The sequence below is a fragment of the Camarhynchus parvulus genome, chromosome 1A, assembly GCF_901933205.1.
Source record: "Camarhynchus parvulus chromosome 1A, STF_HiC, whole genome shotgun sequence".
Lineage (NCBI taxonomy): Eukaryota > Metazoa > Chordata > Aves > Passeriformes > Thraupidae > Camarhynchus > Camarhynchus parvulus.
In genome coordinates, this window is record NC_044586.1 from 48874732 (window position 1) to 48882577 (window position 7846).

Genomic DNA, 7846 nt, shown 5'->3' on the forward strand with positions numbered 1-7846 from the left:
TCTCATATCTAACTGTCAGAAAGCAATTGACTGAAAACCCAAAGGTGGGAAACAAACTGGAAAAAGTAAAATGAAATAACAGCCTTGCTACTGGGGAATTGGGAAAACATCTTTGACAAAACCTAGGGAGGTGAGACTGAGACATCATGGGAAGATGATGTAAGGGATTAAGGATGTTCAAGCAAACTGTGAACTTTTGAAAGGGGCTGTTCCAAATATATAAAGACAAACTTGTTTAAAGAATTCAGAGACAGGATTAAGAAATCTTCAAATATCCAAAAATCCAAAGAGAATTGTATGAGACCTGGAAAAAATCTGTGCTATAAAGGAATAACAAGCATTTAGACTGATAAATTCAGAAGGATTGTGATATGAAATATATTTAGTTGGAGAAATCACAGAAAATTTCTATTAAAGTACCAGAACTAAAAGAAAATTACAGGAGAGTAATTTAGTAAGCATAAGGGGAGACAAACTGCAGACAGTGCTGGAGTATTCAACATTTTCTTTGCTTGAGTCTTTACAAAGGTAAATAGAAGTCAAATTAATTTTAATATGAAAACTGGAACACACTGTGGGGACAGTGATGGTGGGAGTAGTGAATATTTATATTTAATATATGTATTCAAGTCAACAGTTCCATAGAAAATTCACACAGAATTCATGGGTGATAATTCATACAGTAATCTGAGAACTATTTTAGAATACGTTTGAATATATTTTGTTATGCCAAATACTTGAAAAACTTTGGAGTATTACAAATTTCTAGAAGACTGATCAGACAGAAATGGAAATAAAAGATGTCACATGAACTCAATTTAATTTTCTATTTTCTTTGAGCAATTCACTTAGTGACCAAAGATGTAAATTATATGCATTTTATTTTATTTCTATGAACTTTTTAGATAAACCAAGAGCAAGTCAGAGGCAAGCATAGAAGAAATGCTTTAGGGGAAATTATGCCTGTGTGTACAAACTATTTTTTAAAATTTCTTCTTGTAGAGCAGTTGCAATTGTTATACATTCATACTTCGAAGATATTTCGAATGGCATCCTTAAGAGGTCTATTCTGCTTAGTTTTCTAGCCCATATTTTTGTTAATTTTTTTGAATCATAAACTTGTAATCAGCAGGACAAAGATAAGACCTTCCAGCTGATACTAAACCATAAAATCTGCTTTTTCAGCATTCTTAGGTAATCACTGCTGTAGCTAAATGCAGTGTGGAGATAGAAGTCTGGAACAAAGGAGAAAAGACACTTCCAATACTGATTCAAATAAAATATTGCTGATGAAGAGTAGAAATTGTCCTGCATAATTAACATTGAAATACTCAAACCTGTCTTCAGGTCCTTGGTCACCTATCAGAGATGGTCAGGGGAGAACAAGGTTCTGACTCCAGCAGGACAGGGGGAGGTTTCCTTCCAAACTATACTGAGATGTTTCTGGACAGTCAAGCTTCTACAGGTAACCTGAGTATAGAAACACAGACAGATGGTTAGAGAGAGAATGAATGTGCAGTGGAGTAAGTTTAATGGTGGAGAGCTGGAGGCTTTCTGAAAGAATTGAATTTGGGACAAAACTTTCCTTACAGGCAGGAAGAAGGAACAAGAGAGGATATGCAATCCTGCTTAAGAACTTTAAACACACAGCTCTGCATGTGAAGACAAAAGTGGTCTTAATGTGATTTGAGGTGTTACTGAATGATTGTGAAAAAAAAATTCAATTTGAAAAATAAATAAGGACATATTGACAACACTGGGAAAAATGTTTCAAAGAGGCAGAGTTGCTAAGGATAAAGAATATTTCTAGTTGTGCTACCTAGTGTTAGCTGATCTGGGTCAACATTGATCTCTTAATCCCTAGCCTTCTTGGAAAGTTTAATTTATTTTTGTTATGTCTTCAGTTAACTGTGGACATCCCTTGTGTGTTTTCTCAGTAGTTGAATTTTCTGGTTCATTTTTTAGACCTCAGAAAAGCCTGTAGGAACGGTCCTTTTATGCTGAAGTTTTGTGTAGATAGCTGTATTTGCAGCTTGGGTGAGGACAGCTATTTCTCTTTAATACTTGAAGAAGGCTTTGTATGTTCCAAAACATAGTTGTGTGGGACAGCAAAGAAGAAGAAGTGTTTGAAAAAGAAGAAAGAAAAATTCTCATTGTTCCAAAAGCTGATTTTTCAATAAAATGAAATAAGAGATCCAGTTATGGGGAATGAGATGGCAAGAGGGGCATCATTATATCCCAACAGATACAATGAGACAGAAATCATGTCCCCACTGGTTAGCAGACAAAAATATAAACTTTCCTAGGCACTATGATTTTCTGTAGAATGCATATTCCACGACTCACAGTCCGATTGTGAGTTCTTTCTCTTGAGTGAGCCAAGAGAACTGTTCTGACTGAAACCCTGAGCAACAAACTGCTGCACAGATCAAGCAGCATATAGTTCATGCAGTCCCCATGGGCACTCCAGGCAGGACCAGATGAGAGAAATGCCCTCTATGCTGCTGCCAGGATGCACCACTCCATTGGAGTCTCTGGCACAAGGCACCTGCAGACACCCAAGGTCAGAAGTGCCAGGGCTACAGGGCAATTTGCTCAAAGACCTGGATACAGCTCATGGGTAATGTGGCAGAATGGGGATATCTGTTGTGTGTCCCAAGGACATTAAACCCTGGGGGTAAGTAAAATGTGGTTTGATTTCCATGTTATAGGAAGTACTTTGTCAAGAATTACCTGAAACAATGGAGAACGAGTCTTGCCAGAAGACAGGCAAGAGCTGCAATAACCCAACGTGAGGAAACAATTTAACACAATCTCTCCTGTCCTGAGCAGCCACCACAACACACCAAGGCCAAGTCATGCATCACACAACTCAGTGGACATTTTATGGATGTTTTACAGGGGTGACCCACAGACTATGAGAATCCTGTCTGTATATATATGTATCACGTGACAGGAAAGAGAGTGGTGCTTGGTAAGGTTGTATTGCGTAGCATAAGACTTGAGTGTGGCATCCATTGTATGGACTAAGGGCTAGAGATTGAGCTGGGATGGATGGATTTTGTTCATAGCAGTCTGTCATGGCGCTGTTTTGGACCACGTGATGTTTTGAAAATGCAGATAACACGCCTGGGTTTTGGTTATTGCTGAGAAGTCCTTCCATGGCATCCAGATATTGCCACTCTGCCTCCCAGTGAGTAGGCTGAAGGTGTGCAAGAAGTTAGGAGGGGACACAATAAAGGTAACTGACACAAAGTGATTAAACAGGATATTTTCTGCCACACAAAAGCAGGTTTTGCAATAAAAACTGGGGGGGAGGGCAAGTATTTTGGGATGAGAGACATTGCTCAGAGTCTGGCTGGGCATTGACCTATTTGCAGGAGGTGGTCAGTTTTTACTTTTGTATTAATTTTTTATTCCATTTTATTATTCCTCTTTATTTTGCTTATTAAATGTTTTTAACCCACAGGTTTTCTCATCTTTGCCCTTCCTATTGTCCCCCTTGTCCTGCTGGAGTCAGAACAGCTGAGTGGTGCTTGGCTGGTGAACCGAGTCGACCCACCACACCTTGTCAATGGCCTTGTAAGCTACAGTACCACTCTTCGTCTTAACATGAACTTAAAAACCTTTCAATCATCGCAGACAGTATGGTAATATTACCAGACCAAGAAAAACTTCTCAGTTAAGCAATACTTTTGGAAATTTCAAAGCATGCAGAATCTAGTACAACGTGCAGCAAGGCAGGATCCATAGAAATGTGAAGGGGGAAAAGAAAAATCAATATTTCCTTGTCAAAGGTTGATCATTCAGGACAGGTTTATAGGATAAGTACTTTATTAGAGCAGCCAGTCAAGAAGGAAAGTTTTTTTACACCAATATATGACTAATTATAGTAACAGAAGTGCCACATATCACAACAAGAACTGTAAGATGAATAAGGTATTACTCAACAGGAAGAAATCTGTGGAAAACAGGGCAAAGGAATGTAATAAAAGGATCTTCTCACAGAAATTTGAAGGTTCTATGCTTCTTCAAAATTATATTAATGATTTTCAAAATTATTGATAACAAAAATGAGAAGCATTACCAAAAATGTTAATATTTTTATGTAGAAAAACTTGAATTCTGAAGTTACTAAGTTCTACTCTGTAGGGGAAAGAGAAGAAAGCTCCAGAACGGGCCTGGGTAAGCACTGTTGTGGGATTAACTTCTGATTTTACATTTCTATATCTAAATTGGTCACTATAACCTCTGTCTCACAATCTACAGATAGATGGACATACTCCCACCCTGCTCAACTGAAGTGCCTTAACCAGGCTGAGGTGAATTACGGGATGTTTCTCTTCACTGACTACAAAACCTCATTCAAGACATCTAACTTTTAGATGTCTGTGGTAGGACAGACATGTTTTAGCCTCTGTTTGTTTGGGAAAAAATCTTAAGAAGCTCTCTGGAGTCAAGAACAGCTACAAAAGACCTGGAGCACTGAACAAAGCAAAAGTCTCCTTTCCTTTGGTCTTAGGGTTTAAGTAAATTGATATAGCATGTACCCATCATAAAACAAGATTTTATCAGTATTTTAAACATTATTATTTTTGTTGAATAATTAGCTTTCACTCCTTATCATTGAAAAAAATTGGAAACCATCTCTAATTTTATTTGTGTGTTAATTTGCCAGTGGCTAGGATCAGAGGGCTTCATTATTGCCAGGGAAAAATTAAATGTCTTTTGTACCCAATACTGATCTCCACCTTTAGAAAGATGCCATTGAGAATAAATTTTCACAAAATAGAAAGTATGAAAATTAAGTCAAAAGCACTAATTCCCCAAGAACTTGCAGGTTCTGCAAAGCTTTTAACAGGCACAGGAAATTTTGCCTGGCTGTTTCCCATTGTTGCTGCTCATTATTTTTCTTCAAAAACACAAAAGCTTTTGAACTGAAAATTCTATTAATATTCCCAAACAGCATATAGAAGGAATTAAACACTCCTTCTCTTTCCCTTTTTCTTATTACAGAAGTGAAAGCAGAGCTGCACTGAGTGCAGTTCCACAGTGGTGGAATTGGATGTGTGGTCGCTTGTCCCATCCTGAAGTTTTCCAATTTCTAAGTACATATTCAAAATGATAACAGACAACTGCTCCAACAACTCTAAATTTTCTAATAACTAGGTTAGGAAATCTTTATGGAACTGTAATTGTATTTTAAACTGCGTGTTTTCTTTTTTCAAAGAATCTCCTAAGGAACAGACTTTTCTAAGCTTAGCAGAATGCTATCAGGGACAATGAGATTTGTATGGAAAAAGAGGTAAAGAATCAAAACAAAAGTACCTTTTGGGAATTTAAATAGCATGAAATTCTGAATAATATGTGATATTTATCTGCAGATTGAAGATGGAGACTTTGGAGACTTCTGAAATAATTTGGGTGTTGTATTCCTATAATTTTGGCCTGACATACTAAACAGCAACAGTAAAAGAACACTAAACCCCATTTATTTTCATAATATTCCTTGCATTTCTTTTTGTATACTACAGAACAACTGAGGAAGTTCTCTTTGAAAGAGGTCATTGACACTTTTTGGAGAAGCAGTTCACAAAAACCAGATTAAATCAATTGCCATCACATTATGAGAGGAGAAACACATTTTATACCTACATTCAGTCTGTATTTCTGAATGGAAAGAATCTCACACATTGAATACACTTTCACACTCCTTTCTGCATAAAAGCAAACAAACTGAAAAGAAACAAAATCCAATTACTCGACACCGAAAATTTTAATGGGCAAGAAGTTCACGATTCATTGTAAACATGTCCCTTCTCGCTTTGAATAGAAACCCACTGTACCTAAAGTACTTTAGGGTGGTGATTTTTCAAGATGACCTGTACTTAGAGCCCTTTTCTTTGGCTCTAAGTTCAAGTGCTTCAGTTCAAGTGCTTCACTATATACTCTATATATTCTATATATTCTATATACAGAAATCACCATATATTCTTCCAAGTTTCTGAAACAAATTACTCTTCCAATGATGCTAGATTGCACAGAGGTTCTCCAATATTCTCATTTATTCTGGGTACTCCATTACTGCGATACTTCCCACTGGAATCACTGCCCAGTGACACAAAGGGGACTTTCCAAGACATAAACTACATGTAAACTTCCTGTTGATGAAAAAAAAGTAAAAGACAAAGAAATAATGGGATTTTAAAACAATAAAGGGTCTATATATGCGTCTCCTTTATTTGAAGCACACCTTGAGAGCTTAAGAAGTCTCAGCTATTTGAGATTCATTATACAAACTGTCTCTACATCAATCTGCTTCTTTCAAACAGCTCCTTGACAATGCTTCTCTTCACCTCAGAAGCAGCTGTGAGAAGTTTGACCTCAGAACTGAAAGAAATTTAGCTTCATCAATGAGATATTGTACCTACAGCAAACGAGTTCTGCTGAGAGTTTTTCCTGGCTGGAGCATGACATTAACCAGGTGAGTCAAATTCCACAGACTCAGAACCCATCCTGGATACTTGTCAGGCAAGCCTGTACCTCAGCTTCCACAGCATGTTATTTTCTTGGCCAGGACCTCTCTGTAAGTACAGTCCTCTTGATGAAGGATCTGCCATGCTTCCAGTTTGCTCAATAATTTTCTCCACCCTCATTCCAGAGGTTTCACTGAATGCCTCAGACTCCTGTACATGGTATCCAGTGTGCTCCTTTTAAGGACAACAGACACATGCCTTTTGAAAACTGACACCTCATATTCTGGCAAACTTCCCTTGCCAATAACCAGTGTGGGCTGGGAAAACCCTGAAGCCTTCATAAGCTTTTCATATTCCTGCGTATTCTGCTCATCAACTGAACAGGCAATAATACCATTCTGTAAGAGACGTGTCCTCTGGGCTGCTGTTGTGTGCCCCCGGTACAAAATCAGAACACAAATCTCAAAGTATTTATAGGCCTAATTTATCATTTAACAATTTTTTTTGCCTCCTTAAAATACAGCTCCATGTTTATTCTTTTTGAATGATGTGTAGTTGGTGCTGTGTGAACCCAAAGTCTAGCCTGCAGTGGATCTGCATGGACAGGCCTTACTAGAGGAGACACTCTCACAGCCTGGGAGAGTTCATGTGCACATTGGAGCAGCTATAAAGGCAGAACTCTTGGTCTTGCACCATGATCTAATTCTCTAACAGCACAGAGTTTTCAGACCTCTTCCCACTGAAATGTGCAGATTCCTCATGAAAGGATAGAGATTGCGGTAGAGTTAACACAGATTTGTAAGACTTCATTTCATAAAGTATTAATAATATTCCTCAAACATACAAAATACTGTCTTGGTGATTAATTCCAAAATATGTGTCTGAAAATAGTCCACAATTGTCAGCAAATGATCTGAGCTGAAAATAAACTAGGTGTGCTCTGATAAAACACCATCCTATACTTTTGATTTTTATCATTTTGGAGGAGGAATTTTGTTTTAAAATGAGTTGCATGATATAACTCCCAGGTAAGAGTTTTAATTTTCATAAGTCAATACATTCAGGGCCAGATTGGATGAACTTTGAACAACCTGGTCTAGTAAAAGATGTCCCTGCCCACAGCAGGAGATAAACTTGATGTTCTTTAAAGGTCCTTTCCAACCCAAACTTTTTTTATACAGAATGCAAAAGCAGCAGGAAAAACTTCTGCCTACAGTGGCACTATAAAAGGTGTCTTTGTTTGCATGGGATTTCCCTTCATGACAGCAAAATCTTTTATGGGGGCTTTTATCAAATAAAATGTGAGTCAGTAGTACCGTAATGATGTCTGTTGAGATGCAACATGAGAAAGAAAAAGATCTAAATCCTTT